Source organism: Rhopilema esculentum, chromosome 6, assembly GCF_057945365.1.
Source record: "Rhopilema esculentum isolate cy_ngs chromosome 6, ASM5794536v1, whole genome shotgun sequence".
Taxonomy (NCBI): Eukaryota; Metazoa; Cnidaria; class Scyphozoa; order Rhizostomeae; family Rhizostomatidae; genus Rhopilema; species Rhopilema esculentum.
The window spans coordinates 14,686,826-14,704,007 of record NC_142820.1 but is presented as its reverse complement, the minus strand read 5'-3'; the positions used below and the strand labels follow the sequence as shown (position 1 = coordinate 14,704,007).

Here is a 17,182-nt window from a genome sequence, read left to right as displayed (position 1 = left end):
CCAAATCAACTAAACCATAGAAGATAATCACAACAAAGCAAATCGCTAGACTATTTACTGTTTCGGGGGCAAACTGTTACAGAGAGTCCATTATCCTATTCTATAGAACCTTGCACTCCGTCCTGTTGCACAGAGAACCTTATCCACACAAGTTCCTTATTTTCGTGCCATAACACAACTGAATGTTAAAATATCACCAAATCAACTAAACCATAGAAGATAATCACAACAAAGCAAATCGCTAGACTATTTACTGTTTCGGGGGCAAACTGTTACAGAGAGTCCATTATCCTATTCTATAGAACCTTGCACCCCGTCCTGGTGCACAGAGAACCTTATCCACACAAGTTCCTTATTTTCGTGCCATAACACAACTGAATGTTAAAATATCACCAAATCAACTAAACCATAGAAGATAATCACAACAAAGCAAATCGCTAGACTATTTACTGTTTCGGGGGCAAACTGTTACAGAGAGTCCATTATCCTATTCTATAGAACCTTGCACCCCGTCCTGGTGCACAGAGAACCTTATCCACACAAGTTCCTTATTTTCGTGCCATAACACAACTGAATGTTAAAATATCACCAAATCAACTAAACCATAGAAGATAATCACAACAAAGCAAATCGCTAGACTATTTACTGTTTCGGGGGCAAACTGTTACAGAGAGTCCATTATCCTATTCTATAGAACCTTGCACCCCGTCCTGGTGCACAGAGAGCCTTATCCACACAAGTTCCTTATTTTCGTGCCATAACACAACTGAATGTTAAAATATCACCAAATCAACTAAACCATAGAAGATAATCACAACAAAGCAAATCGCTAGACTATTTACTGTTTCGGGGGCAAACTGTTACAGAGAGTCCATTATCCTATTCTATAGAACCTTGCACCCCGTCCTGGTGCACAGAGAACCTTATCCACACAAGTTCCTTATTTTCGTGCCATAACACAACTGAATGTTAAAATATCACCAAATCAACTAAACCATAGAAGATAATCACAACAAAGCAAATCGCTAGACTATTTACTGTTTCGGGGGCAAACTGTTACAGAGAGTCCATTATCCTATTCTATAGAACCTTGCACTCCGTCCTGTTGCACAGAGAACCTTATCCACACAAGTTCCTTATTTTCGTGCCATAACACAACTGAATGTTAAAATATCACCAAATCAACTAAACCATAGAAGATAATCACAACAAAGCAAATCGCTAGACTATTTACTGTTTCGGGGGCAAACTGTTACAGAGAGTCCATTATCCTATTCTATAGAACCTTGCACCCCGTCCTGGTGCACAGAGAACCTTATCCACACAAGTTCCTTATTTTCGTGCCATAACACAACTGAATGTTAAAATATCACCAAATCAACTAAACCATAGAAGATAATCACAACAAAGCAAATCGCTAGACTATTTACTGTTTCGGGGGCAAACTGTTACAGAGAGTCCATTATCCTATTCTATAGAACCTTGCACCCCGTCCTGGTGCACAGAGAACCTTATCCACACAAGTTCCTTATTTTCGTGCCATAACACAACTGAATGTTAAAATATCACCAAATCAACTAAACCATAGAAGATAATCACAACAAAGCAAATCGCTAGACTATTTACTGTTTCGGGGGCAAACTGTTACAGAGAGTCCATTATCCTATTCTATAGAACCTTGCACCCCGTCCTGGTGCACAGAGAGCCTTATCCACACAAGTTCCTTATTTTCGTGCCATAACACAACTGAATGTTAAAATATCACCAAATCAACTAAACCATAGAAGATAATCACAACAAAGCAAATCGCTAGACTATTTACTGTTTCGGGGGCAAACTGTTACAGAGAGTCCATTATCCTATTCTATAGAACCTTGCACCCCGTCCTGGTGCACAGAGAACCTTATCCACACAAGTTCCTTATTTTCGTGCCATAACACAACTGAATGTTAAAATATCACCAAATCAACTAAACCATAGAAGATAATCACAACAAAGCAAATCGCTAGACTATTTACTGTTTCGGGGGCAAACTGTTACAGAGAGTCCATTATCCTATTCTATAGAACCTTGCACTCCGTCCTGTTGCACAGAGAACCTTATCCACACAAGTTCCTTATTTTCGTGCCATAACACAACTGAATGTTAAAATATCACCAAATCAACTAAACCATAGAAGATAATCACAACAAAGCAAATCGCTAGACTATTTACTGTTTCGGGGGCAAACTGTTACAGAGAGTCCATTATCCTATTCTATAGAACCTTGCACCCCGTCCTGGTGCACAGAGAACCTTATCCACACAAGTTCCTTATTTTCGTGCCATAACACAACTGAATGTTAAAATATCACCAAATCAACTAAACCATAGAAGATAATCACAACAAAGCAAATCGCTAGACTATTTACTGTTTCGGGGGCAAACTGTTACAGAGAGTCCATTATCCTATTCTATAGAACCTTGCACCCGTCCTGGTGCACAGAGAACCTTATCCACACAGGTTCCTTATTTTCGTGCCATAACACAACTGAATGTTAAAATATCACCAAATCAACTAAACCATAGAAGATAATCACAACAAAGCAAATCGCTAGACTATTTACTGTTTCGGGGGCAAACTGTTACAGAGAGTCCATTATCCTATTCTATAGAACCTTGCACCCCGTCCTGGTGCACAGAGAACCTTATCCACACAAGTTCCTTATTTTCGTGCCATAACACAACTGAATGTTAAAATATCACCAAATCAACTAAACCATAGAAGATAATCACAACAAAGCAAATCGCTAGACTATTTACTGTTTCGGGGGCAAACTGTTACAGAGAGTCCATTATCCTATTCTATAGAACCTTGCACCCCGTCCTGGTGCACAGAGAGCCTTATCCACACAAGTTCCTTATTTTCGTGCCATAACACAACTGAATGTTAAAATATCACCAAATCAACTAAACCATAGAAGATAATCACAACAAAGCAAATCGCTAGACTATTTACTGTTTCGGGGGCAAACTGTTACAGAGAGTCCATTATCCTATTCTATAGAACCTTGCACCCCGTCCTGGTGCACAGAGAACCTTATCCACACAAGTTCCTTATTTTCGTGCCATAACACAACTGAATGTTAAAATATCACCAAATCAACTAAACCATAGAAGATAATCACAACAAAGCAAATCGCTAGACTATTTACTGTTTCGGGGGCAAACTGTTACAGAGAGTCCATTATCCTATTCTATAGAACCTTGCACTCCGTCCTGTTGCACAGAGAACCTTATCCACACAAGTTCCTTATTTTCGTGCCATAACACAACTGAATGTTAAAATATCACCAAATCAACTAAACCATAGAAGATAATCACAACAAAGCAAATCGCTAGACTATTTACTGTTTCGGGGGCAAACTGTTACAGAGAGTCCATTATCCTATTCTATAGAACCTTGCACCCCGTCCTGGTGCACAGAGAACCTTATCCACACAAGTTCCTTATTTTCGTGCCATAACACAACTGAATGTTAAAATATCACCAAATCAACTAAACCATAGAAGATAATCACAACAAAGCAAATCGCTAGACTATTTACTGTTTCGGGGGCAAACTGTTACAGAGAGTCCATTATCCTATTCTATAGAACCTTGCACCCGTCCTGGTGCACAGAGAACCTTATCCACACAGGTTCCTTATTTTCGTGCCATAACACAACTGAATGTTAAAATATCACCAAATCAACTAAACCATAGAAGATAATCACAACAAAGCAAATCGCTAGACTATTTACTGTTTCGGGGGCAAACTGTTACAGAGAATTCATTATCTTATTCTATAGAACCTTGCACCCCGTCCTGGTGCACAGAGAACCTTATCCACACAAGTTCCTTATTTTCGTGCCATAACACAACTGAATGTTAAAATATCACCAAATCAACTAAACCATAGAAGATAATCACAACAAAGCAAATCGCTAGACTATTTACTGTTTCGGGGGCAAACTGTTACAGAGAGTCCATTATCTTATTCTATAGAACCTTGCATCCCGCCCTGGTGCACAGAGAACCTTATCCACACAAGTTCCTTATTTTCGTGCCATAACACAACTGAATGTTAAAATATCACCAAATCAATTAAACCATAGAAGATAATCACAACAAAGCAAATCGCTAGACTATTTACTGTTTCGGGGGCAAACTGTTACAGAGAATTCATTATCTTATTCTATAGAACCTTGCACCCCGTCCTGGTGCACAGAGAACCTTATCCACACAAGTTCCTTATTTTCGTGCCATAACACAACTGAATGTTAAAATATCACCAAATCAACTAAACCATAGAAGATAATCACAACAAAGCAAATCGCTAGACTATTTACTGTTTCGGGGGCAAACTGTTACAGAGAGTCCATTATCCTATTCTATAGAACCTTGCACCCCGTCCTGGTGCACAGAGAACCTTATCCACACAAGTTCCTTATTTTCGTGCCATAACACAACTGAATGTTAAAATATCACCAAATCAACTAAACCATAGAAGATAATCACAACAAAGCAAATCGCTAGACTATTTACTGTTTCGGGGGCAAACTGTTACAGAGAGTCCATTATCCTATTCTATAGAACCTTGCACCCCGTCCTGGTGCACAGAGAACCTTATCCACACAAGTTCCTTATTTTCGTGCCATAACACAACTGAATGTTAAAATATCACCAAATCAACTAAACCATAGAAGATAATCACAACAAAGCAAATCGCTAGACTATTTACTGTTTCGGGGGCAAACTGTTACAGAGAGTCCATTATCCTATTCTATAGAACCTTGCACCCCGTCCTGGTGCACAGAGAACCTTATCCACACAAGTTCCTTATTTTCGTGCCATAACACAACTGAATGTTAAAATATCACCAAATCAACTAAACCATAGAAGATAATCACAACAAAGCAAATCGCTAGACTATTTACTGTTTCGGGGGCAAACTGTTACAGAGAGTCCATTATCCTATTCTATAGAACCTTGCACCCCGTCCTGGTGCACAGAGAACCTTATCCACACAAGTTCCTTATTTTCGTGCCATAACACAACTGAATGTTAAAATATCACCAAATCAACTAAACCATAGAAGATAATCACAACAAAGCAAATCGCTAGACTATTTACTGTTTCGGGGGCAAACTGTTACAGAGAGTCCATTATCCTATTCTATAGAACCTTGCACCCCGTCCTGGTGCACAGAGAACCTTATCCACACAAGTTCCTTATTTTCGTGCCATAACACAACTGAATGTTAAAATATCACCAAATCAACTAAACCATAGAAGATAATCACAACAAAGCAAATCGCTAGACTATTTACTGTTTCGGGGGCAAACTGTTACAGAGAGTCCATTATCCTATTCTATAGAACCTTGCACCCCGTCCTGGTGCACAGAGAGCCTTATCCACACAAGTTCCTTATTTTCGTGCCATAACACAACTGAATGTTAAAATATCACCAAATCAACTAAACCATAGAAGATAATCACAACAAAGCAAATCGCTAGACTATTTACTGTTTCGGGGGCAAACTGTTACAGAGAGTCCATTATCCTATTCTATAGAACCTTGCACCCCGTCCTGGTGCACAGAGAACCTTATCCACACAAGTTCCTTATTTTCGTGCCATAACACAACTGAATGTTAAAATATCACCAAATCAACTAAACCATAGAAGATAATCACAACAAAGCAAATCGCTAGACTATTTACTGTTTCGGGGGCAAACTGTTACAGAGAGTCCATTATCCTATTCTATAGAACCTTGCACTCCGTCCTGTTGCACAGAGAACCTTATCCACACAAGTTCCTTATTTTCGTGCCATAACACAACTGAATGTTAAAATATCACCAAATCAACTAAACCATAGAAGATAATCACAACAAAGCAAATCGCTAGACTATTTACTGTTTCGGGGGCAAACTGTTACAGAGAGTCCATTATCCTATTCTATAGAACCTTGCACCCCGTCCTGGTGCACAGAGAACCTTATCCACACAAGTTCCTTATTTTCGTGCCATAACACAACTGAATGTTAAAATATCACCAAATCAACTAAACCATAGAAGATAATCACAACAAAGCAAATCGCTAGACTATTTACTGTTTCGGGGGCAAACTGTTACAGAGAGTCCATTATCCTATTCTATAGAACCTTGCACCCGTCCTGGTGCACAGAGAACCTTATCCACACAGGTTCCTTATTTTCGTGCCATAACACAACTGAATGTTAAAATATCACCAAATCAACTAAACCATAGAAGATAATCACAACAAAGCAAATCGCTAGACTATTTACTGTTTCGGGGGCAAACTGTTACAGAGAATTCATTATCTTATTCTATAGAACCTTGCACCCCGTCCTGGTGCACAGAGAACCTTATCCACACAAGTTCCTTATTTTCGTGCCATAACACAACTGAATGTTAAAATATCACCAAATCAACTAAACCATAGAAGATAATCACAACAAAGCAAATCGCTAGACTATTTACTGTTTCGGGGGCAAACTGTTACAGAGAGTCCATTATCTTATTCTATAGAACCTTGCATCCCGCCCTGGTGCACAGAGAACCTTATCCACACAAGTTCCTTATTTTCGTGCCATAACACAACTGAATGTTAAAATATCACCAAATCAATTAAACCATAGAAGATAATCACAACAAAGCAAATCGCTAGACTATTTACTGTTTCGGGGGCAAACTGTTACAGAGAATTCATTATCTTATTCTATAGAACCTTGCACCCCGTCCTGGTGCACAGAGAACCTTATCCACACAAGTTCCTTATTTTCGTGCCATAACACAACTGAATGTTAAAATATCACCAAATCAACTAAACCATAGAAGATAATCACAACAAAGCAAATCGCTAGACTATTTACTGTTTCGGGGGCAAACTGTTACAGAGAGTCCATTATCCTATTCTATAGAACCTTGCACCCCGTCCTGGTGCACAGAGAACCTTATCCACACAAGTTCCTTATTTTCGTGCCATAACACAACTGAATGTTAAAATATCACCAAATCAACTAAACCATAGAAGATAATCACAACAAAGCAAATCGCTAGACTATTTACTGTTTCGGGGGCAAACTGTTACAGAGAGTCCATTATCCTATTCTATAGAACCTTGCACCCCGTCCTGGTGCACAGAGAACCTTATCCACACAAGTTCCTTATTTTCGTGCCATAACACAACTGAATGTTAAAATATCACCAAATCAACTAAACCATAGAAGATAATCACAACAAAGCAAATCGCTAGACTATTTACTGTTTCGGGGGCAAACTGTTACAGAGAGTCCATTATCCTATTCTATAGAACCTTGCACCCCGTCCTGGTGCACAGAGAACCTTATCCACACAAGTTCCTTATTTTCGTGCCATAACACAACTGAATGTTAAAATATCACCAAATCAACTAAACCATAGAAGATAATCACAACAAAGCAAATCGCTAGACTATTTACTGTTTCGGGGGCAAACTGTTACAGAGAGTCCATTATCCTATTCTATAGAACCTTGCACCCCGTCCTGGTGCACAGAGAACCTTATCCACACAAGTTCCTTATTTTCGTGCCATAACACAACTGAATGTTAAAATATCACCAAATCAACTAAACCATAGAAGATAATCACAACAAAGCAAATCGCTAGACTATTTACTGTTTCGGGGGCAAACTGTTACAGAGAATTCATTATTTTATTCTATAGAACTTTGCACCCCGTCCTGGTGCACAGAGAACCTTATCCACACAAGTTCCTTATTTTCGTGCCATAACACAACTGAATGTTAAAATATCACCAAATCAACTAAACCATAGAAGATAATCACAACAAAGCAAATCGCTAGACTATTTACTGTTTCGGGGGCAAACTGTTACAGAGAATTCATTATCTTATTCTATAGAACCTTGCACCCCGTCCTGGTGCACAGAGAACCTTATCCACACAAGTTCCTTATTTTCGTGCCATAACACAACTGAATGTTAAAATATCACCAAATCAACTAAACCATAGAAGATAATCACAACAAAGCAAATCGCTAGACTATTTACTGTTTCGGGGGCAAACTGTTACAGAGAGTCCATTATCTTATTCTATAGAACCTTGCACCCCGCCCTGGTGCACAGAGAACCTTATCCACACAAGTTCCTTATTTTCGTGCCATAACACAACTGAATGTTAAAATATCACCAAATCAATTAAACCATAGAAGATAATCACAACAAAGCAAATCGCTAGACTATTTACTGTTTCGGGGGCAAACTGTTACAGAGAATTCATTATCTTATTCTATAGAACCTTGCACCCCGTCCTGGTGCACAGAGAACCTTATCCACACAAGTTCCTTATTTTCGTGCCATAACACAACTGAATGTTAAAATATCACCAAATCAACTAAACCATAGAAGATAATCACAACAAAGCAAATCGCTAGACTATTTACTGTTTCGGGGGCAAACTGTTACAGAGAGTCCATTATCCTATTCTATAGAACCTTGCACCCCGTCCTGGTGCACAGAGAACCTTATCCACACAAGTTCCTTATTTTCGTGCCATAACACAACTGAATGTTAAAATATCACCAAATCAACTAAACCATAGAAGATAATCACAACAAAGCAAATCGCTAGACTATTTACTGTTTCGGGGGCAAACTGTTACAGAGAGTCCATTATCCTATTCTATAGAACCTTGCACCCCGTCCTGGTGCACAGAGAACCTTATCCACACAAGTTCCTTATTTTCGTGCCATAACACAACTGAATGTTAAAATATCACCAAATCAACTAAACCATAGAAGATAATCACAACAAAGCAAATCGCTAGACTATTTACTGTTTCGGGGGCAAACTGTTACAGAGAGTCCATTATCCTATTCTATAGAACCTTGCACCCCGTCCTGGTGCACAGAGAACCTTATCCACACAAGTTCCTTATTTTCGTGCCATAACACAACTGAATGTTAAAATATCACCAAATCAACTAAACCATAGAAGATAATCACAACAAAGCAAATCGCTAGACTATTTACTGTTTCGGGGGCAAACTGTTACAGAGAGTCCATTATCCTATTCTATAGAACCTTGCACCCCGTCCTGGTGCACAGAGAACCTTATCCACACAAGTTCCTTATTTTCGTGCCATAACACAACTGAATGTTAAAATATCACCAAATCAACTAAACCATAGAAGATAATCACAACAAAGCAAATCGCTAGACTATTTACTGTTTCGGGGGCAAACTGTTACAGAGAGTCCATTATCCTATTCTATAGAACCTTGCACCCCGTCCTGGTGCACAGAGAACCTTATCCACACAAGTTCCTTATTTTCGTGCCATAACACAACTGAATGTTAAAATATCACCAAATCAACTAAACCATAGAAGATAATCACAACAAAGCAAATCGCTAGACTATTTACTGTTTCGGGGGCAAACTGTTACAGAGAGTCCATTATCTTATTCTATAGAACCTTGCACCCCGTCCTGGTGCACAGAGAACCTTATCCACACAAGTTCCTTATTTTCGTGCCATAACACAACTGAATGTTAAAATATCACCAAATCAACTAAACCATAGAAGATAATCACAACAAAGCAAATCGCTAGACTATTTACTGTTTCGGGGGCAAACTGTTACAGAGAGTCCATTATCCTATTCTATAGAACCTTGCACCCCGTCCTGGTGCACAGAGAACCTTATCCACACAAGTTCCTTATTTTCGTGCCATAACACAACTGAATGTTAAAATATCACCAAATCAACTAAACCATAGAAGATAATCACAACAAAGCAAATCGCTAGACTATTTACTGTTTCGGGGGCAAACTGTTACAGAGAGTCCATTATCCTATTCTATAGAACCTTGCACCCCGTCCTGGTGCACAGAGAACCTTATCCACACAAGTTCCTTATTTTCGTGCCATAACACAACTGAATGTTAAAATATCACCAAATCAACTAAACCATAGAAGATAATCACAACAAAGCAAATCGCTAGACTATTTACTGTTTCGGGGGCAAACTGTTACAGAGAATTCATTATCTTATTCTATAGAACCTTGCACCCCGTCCTGGTGCACAGAGAACCTTATCCACACAAGTTCCTTATTTTCGTGCCATAACACAACTGAATGTTAAAATATCACCAAATCAACTAAACCATAGAAGATAATCACAACAAAGCAAATCGCTAGACTATTTACTGTTTCGGGGGCAAACTGTTACAGAGAATTCATTATCTTATTCTATAGAACCTTGCACCCCGTCCTGGTGCACAGAGAACCTTATCCACACAAGTTCCTTATTTTCGTGCCATAACACAACTGAATGTTAAAATATCACCAAATCAACTAAACCATAGAAGATAATCACAACAAAGCAAATCGCTAGACTATTTACTGTTTCGGGGGCAAACTGTTACAGAGAGTCCATTATCCTATTCTATAGAACCTTGCACCCCGTCCTGGTGCACAGAGAACCTTATCCACACAAGTTCCTTATTTTCGTGCCATAACACAACTGAATGTTAAAATATCACCAAATCAACTAAACCATAGAAGATAATCACAACAAAGCAAATCGCTAGACTATTTACTGTTTCGGGGGCAAACTGTTACAGAGAGTCCATTATCTTATTCTATAGAACCTTGCACCCCGTCCTGGTGCACAGAGAACCTTATCCACACAAGTTCCTTATTTTCGTGCCATAACACAACTGAATGTTAAAATATCACCAAATCAACTAAACCATAGAAGATAATCACAACAAAGCAAATCGCTAGACTATTTACTGTTTCGGGGGCAAACTGTTACAGAGAGTCCATTATCCTATTCTATAGAACCTTGCACCCCGTCCTGGTGCACAGAGAACCTTATCCACACAAGTTCCTTATTTTCGTGCCATAACACAACTGAATGTTAAAATATCACCAAATCAACTAAACCATAGAAGATAATCACAACAAAGCAAATCGCTAGACTATTTACTGTTTCGGGGGCAAACTGTTACAGAGAGTCCATTATCCTATTCTATAGAACCTTGCACCCCGTCCTGGTGCACAGAGAACCTTATCCACACAAGTTCCTTATTTTCGTGCCATAACACAACTGAATGTTAAAATATCACCAAATCAACTAAACCATAGAAGATAATCACAACAAAGCAAATCGCTAGACTATTTACTGTTTCGGGGGCAAACTGTTACAGAGAATTCATTATCTTATTCTATAGAACCTTGCACCCCGTCCTGGTGCACAGAGAACCTTATCCACACAAGTTCCTTATTTTCGTGCCATAACACAACTGAATGTTAAAATATCACCAAATCAACTAAACCATAGAAGATAATCACAACAAAGCAAATCGCTAGACTATTTACTGTTTCGGGGGCAAACTGTTACAGAGAGTCCATTATCCTATTCTATAGAACCTTGCACCCCGTCCTGGTGCACAGAGAACCTTATCCACACAAGTTCCTTATTTTCGTGCCATAACACAACTGAATGTTAAAATATCACCAAATCAACTAAACCATAGAAGATAATCACAACAAAGCAAATCGCTAGACTATTTACTGTTTCGGGGGCAAACTGTTACAGAGAGTCCATTATCCTATTCTATAGAACCTTGCACCCCGTCCTGGTGCACAGAGAGCCTTATCCACACAAGTTCCTTATTTTCGTGCCATAACACAACTGAATGTTAAAATATCACCAAATCAACTAAACCATAGAAGATAATCACAACAAAGCAAATCGCTAGACTATTTACTGTTTCGGGGGCAAACTGTTACAGAGAGTCCATTATCCTATTCTATAGAACCTTGCACTCCGTCCTGTTGCACAGAGAACCTTATCCACACAAGTTCCTTATTTTCGTGCCATAACACAACTGAATGTTAAAATATCACCAAATCAACTAAACCATAGAAGATAATCACAACAAAGCAAATCGCTAGACTATTTACTGTTTCGGGGGCAAACTGTTACAGAGAGTCCATTATCCTATTCTATAGAACCTTGCACTCCGTCCTGTTGCACAGAGAACCTTATCCACACAAGTTCCTTATTTTCGTGCCATAACACAACTGAATGTTAAAATATCACCAAATCAACTAAACCATAGAAGATAATCACAACAAAGCAAATCGCTAGACTATTTACTGTTTCGGGGGCAAACTGTTACAGAGAGTCCATTATCCTATTCTATAGAACCTTGCACCCCGTCCTGGTGCACAGAGAACCTTATCCACACAAGTTCCTTATTTTCGTGCCATAACACAACTGAATGTTAAAATATCACCAAATCAACTAAACCATAGAAGATAATCACAACAAAGCAAATCGCTAGACTATTTACTGTTTCGGGGGCAAACTGTTACAGAGAGTCCATTATCCTATTCTATAGAACCTTGCACCCCGTCCTGGTGCACAGAGAACCTTATCCACACAAGTTCCTTATTTTCGTGCCATAACACAACTGAATGTTAAAATATCACCAAATCAACTAAACCATAGAAGATAATCACAACAAAGCAAATCGCTAGACTATTTACTGTTTCGGGGGCAAACTGTTACAGAGAGTCCATTATCCTATTCTATAGAACCTTGCACCCCGTCCTGGTGCACAGAGAGCCTTATCCACACAAGTTCCTTATTTTCGTGCCATAACACAACTGAATGTTAAAATATCACCAAATCAACTAAACCATAGAAGATAATCACAACAAAGCAAATCGCTAGACTATTTACTGTTTCGGGGGCAAACTGTTACAGAGAGTCCATTATCCTATTCTATAGAACCTTGCACCCCGTCCTGGTGCACAGAGAACCTTATCCACACAAGTTCCTTATTTTCGTGCCATAACACAACTGAATGTTAAAATATCACCAAATCAACTAAACCATAGAAGATAATCACAACAAAGCAAATCGCTAGACTATTTACTGTTTCGGGGGCAAACTGTTACAGAGAGTCCATTATCCTATTCTATAGAACCTTGCACTCCGTCCTGTTGCACAGAGAACCTTATCCACACAAGTTCCTTATTTTCGTGCCATAACACAACTGAATGTTAAAATATCACCAAATCAACTAAACCATAGAAGATAATCACAACAAAGCAAATCGCTAGACTATTTACTGTTTCGGGGGCAAACTGTTACAGAGAGTCCATTATCCTATTCTATAGAACCTTGCACCCCGTCCTGGTGCACAGAGAACCTTATCCACACAAGTTCCTTATTTTCGTGCCATAACACAACTGAATGTTAAAATATCACCAAATCAACTAAACCATAGAAGATAATCACAACAAAGCAAATCGCTAGACTATTTACTGTTTCGGGGGCAAACTGTTACAGAGAGTCCATTATCCTATTCTATAGAACCTTGCACCCCGTCCTGGTGCACAGAGAACCTTATCCACACAAGTTCCTTATTTTCGTGCCATAACACAACTGAATGTTAAAATATCACCAAATCAACTAAACCATAGAAGATAATCACAACAAAGCAAATCGCTAGACTATTTACTGTTTCGGGGGCAAACTGTTACAGAGAGTCCATTATCCTATTCTATAGAACCTTGCACCCCGTCCTGGTGCACAGAGAGCCTTATCCACACAAGTTCCTTATTTTCGTGCCATAACACAACTGAATGTTAAAATATCACCAAATCAACTAAACCATAGAAGATAATCACAACAAAGCAAATCGCTAGACTATTTACTGTTTCGGGGGCAAACTGTTACAGAGAGTCCATTATCCTATTCTATAGAACCTTGCACCCCGTCCTGGTGCACAGAGAACCTTATCCACACAAGTTCCTTATTTTCGTGCCATAACACAACTGAATGTTAAAATATCACCAAATCAACTAAACCATAGAAGATAATCACAACAAAGCAAATCGCTAGACTATTTACTGTTTCGGGGGCAAACTGTTACAGAGAGTCCATTATCCTATTCTATAGAACCTTGCACTCCGTCCTGTTGCACAGAGAACCTTATCCACACAAGTTCCTTATTTTCGTGCCATAACACAACTGAATGTTAAAATATCACCAAATCAACTAAACCATAGAAGATAATCACAACAAAGCAAATCGCTAGACTATTTACTGTTTCGGGGGCAAACTGTTACAGAGAGTCCATTATCCTATTCTATAGAACCTTGCACCCCGTCCTGGTGCACAGAGAACCTTATCCACACAAGTTCCTTATTTTCGTGCCATAACACAACTGAATGTTAAAATATCACCAAATCAACTAAACCATAGAAGATAATCACAACAAAGCAAATCGCTAGACTATTTACTGTTTCGGGGGCAAACTGTTACAGAGAGTCCATTATCCTATTCTATAGAACCTTGCACCCGTCCTGGTGCACAGAGAACCTTATCCACACAGGTTCCTTATTTTCGTGCCATAACACAACTGAATGTTAAAATATCACCAAATCAACTAAACCATAGAAGATAATCACAACAAAGCAAATCGCTAGACTATTTACTGTTTCGGGGGCAAACTGTTACAGAGAATTCATTATCTTATTCTATAGAACCTTGCACCCCGTCCTGGTGCACAGAGAACCTTATCCACACAAGTTCCTTATTTTCGTGCCATAACACAACTGAATGTTAAAATATCACCAAATCAACTAAACCATAGAAGATAATCACAACAAAGCAAATCGCTAGACTATTTACTGTTTCGGGGGCAAACTGTTACAGAGAGTCCATTATCTTATTCTATAGAACCTTGCATCCCGCCCTGGTGCACAGAGAACCTTATCCACACAAGTTCCTTATTTTCGTGCCATAACACAACTGAATGTTAAAATATCACCAAATCAATTAAACCATAGAAGATAATCACAACAAAGCAAATCGCTAGACTATTTACTGTTTCGGGGGCAAACTGTTACAGAGAATTCATTATCTTATTCTATAGAACCTTGCACCCCGTCCTGGTGCACAGAGAACCTTATCCACACAAGTTCCTTATTTTCGTGCCATAACACAACTGAATGTTAAAATATCACCAAATCAACTAAACCATAGAAGATAATCACAACAAAGCAAATCGCTAGACTATTTACTGTTTCGGGGGCAAACTGTTACAGAGAGTCCATTATCCTATTCTATAGAACCTTGCACCCCGTCCTGGTGCACAGAGAACCTTATCCACACAAGTTCCTTATTTTCGTGCCATAACACAACTGAATGTTAAAATATCACCAAATCAACTAAACCATAGAAGATAATCACAACAAAGCAAATCGCTAGACTATTTACTGTTTCGGGGGCAAACTGTTACAGAGAGTCCATTATCCTATTCTATAGAACCTTGCACCCCGTCCTGGTGCACAGAGAACCTTATCCACACAAGTTCCTTATTTTCGTGCCATAACACAACTGAATGTTAAAATATCACCAAATCAACTAAACCATAGAAGATAATCACAACAAAGCAAATCGCTAGACTATTTACTGTTTCGGGGGCAAACTGTTACAGAGAGTCCATTATCCTATTCTATAGAACCTTGCACCCCGTCCTGGTGCACAGAGAACCTTATCCACACAAGTTCCTTATTTTCGTGCCATAACACAACTGAATGTTAAAATATCACCAAATCAACTAAACCATAGAAGATAATCACAACAAAGCAAATCGCTAGACTATTTACTGTTTCGGGGGCAAACTGTTACAGAGAGTCCATTATCCTATTCTATAGAACCTTGCACCCCGTCCTGGTGCACAGAGAACCTTATCCACACAAGTTCCTTATTTTCGTGCCATAACACAACTGAATGTTAAAATATCACCAAATCAACTAAACCATAGAAGATAATCACAACAAAGCAAATCGCTAGACTATTTACTGTTTCGGGGGCAAACTGTTACAGAGAATTCATTATTTTATTCTATAGAACTTTGCACCCCGTCCTGGTGCACAGAGAACCTTATCCACACAAGTTCCTTATTTTCGTGCCATAACACAACTGAATGTTAAAATATCACCAAATCAACTAAACCATAGAAGATAATCACAACAAAGCAAATCGCTAGACTATTTACTGTTTCGGGGGCAAACTGTTACAGAGAATTCATTATCTTATTCTATAGAACCTTGCACCCCGTCCTGGTGCACAGAGAACCTTATCCACACAAGTTCCTTATTTTCGTGCCATAACACAACTGAATGTTAAAATATCACCAAATCAACTAAACCATAGAAGATAATCACAACAAAGCAAATCGCTAGACTATTTACTGTTTCGGGGGCAAACTGTTACAGAGAGTCCATTATCTTATTCTATAGAACCTTGCACCCCGCCCTGGTGCACAGAGAACCTTATCCACACAAGTTCCTTATTTTCGTGCCATAACACAACTGAATGTTAAAATATCACCAAATCAATTAAACCATAGAAGATAATCACAACAAAGCAAATCGCTAGACTATTTACTGTTTCGGGGGCAAACTGTTACAGAGAATTCATTATCTTATTCTATAGAACCTTGCACCCCGTCCTGGTGCACAGAGAACCTTATCCACACAAGTTCCTTATTTTCGTGCCATAACACAACTGAATGTTAAAATATCACCAAATCAACTAAACCATAGAAGATAATCACAACAAAGCAAATCGCTAGACTATTTACTGTTTCGGGGGCAAACTGTTACAGAGAGTCCATTATCCTATTCTATAGAACCTTGCACCCCGTCCTGGTGCACAGAGAACCTTATCCACACAAGTTCCTTATTTTCGTGCCATAACACAACTGAATGTTAAAATATCACCAAATCAACTAAACCATAGAAGATAATCACAACAAAGCAAATCGCTAGACTATTTACTGTTTCGGGGGCAAACTGTTACAGAGAGTCCATTATCCTATTCTATAGAACCTTGCACCCCGTCCTGGTGCACAGAGAACCTTATCCACACAAGTTCCTTATTTTCGTGCCATAACACAACTGAATGTTAAAATATCACCAAATCAACTAAACCATAGAAGATAATCACAACAAAGCAAATCGCTAGACTATTTACTGTTTCGGGGGCAAACTGTTACAGAGAGTCCATTATCCTATTCTATAGAACCTTGCACCCCGTCCTGGTGCACAGA

At 38.9% G+C, this 17,182-nt stretch overlaps 1 protein-coding gene across 1 annotated transcript in view; it reads right to left on the bottom strand.

Annotated features, from left to right (window-relative positions):
• The window catches only part of LOC148960163 (uncharacterized), a 35,315-nt gene that overhangs the window by 9,657 nt on the left and 8,476 nt on the right, over positions 1–17,182 (bottom strand). The gene's annotated exons all lie outside the window — the stretch shown is intronic.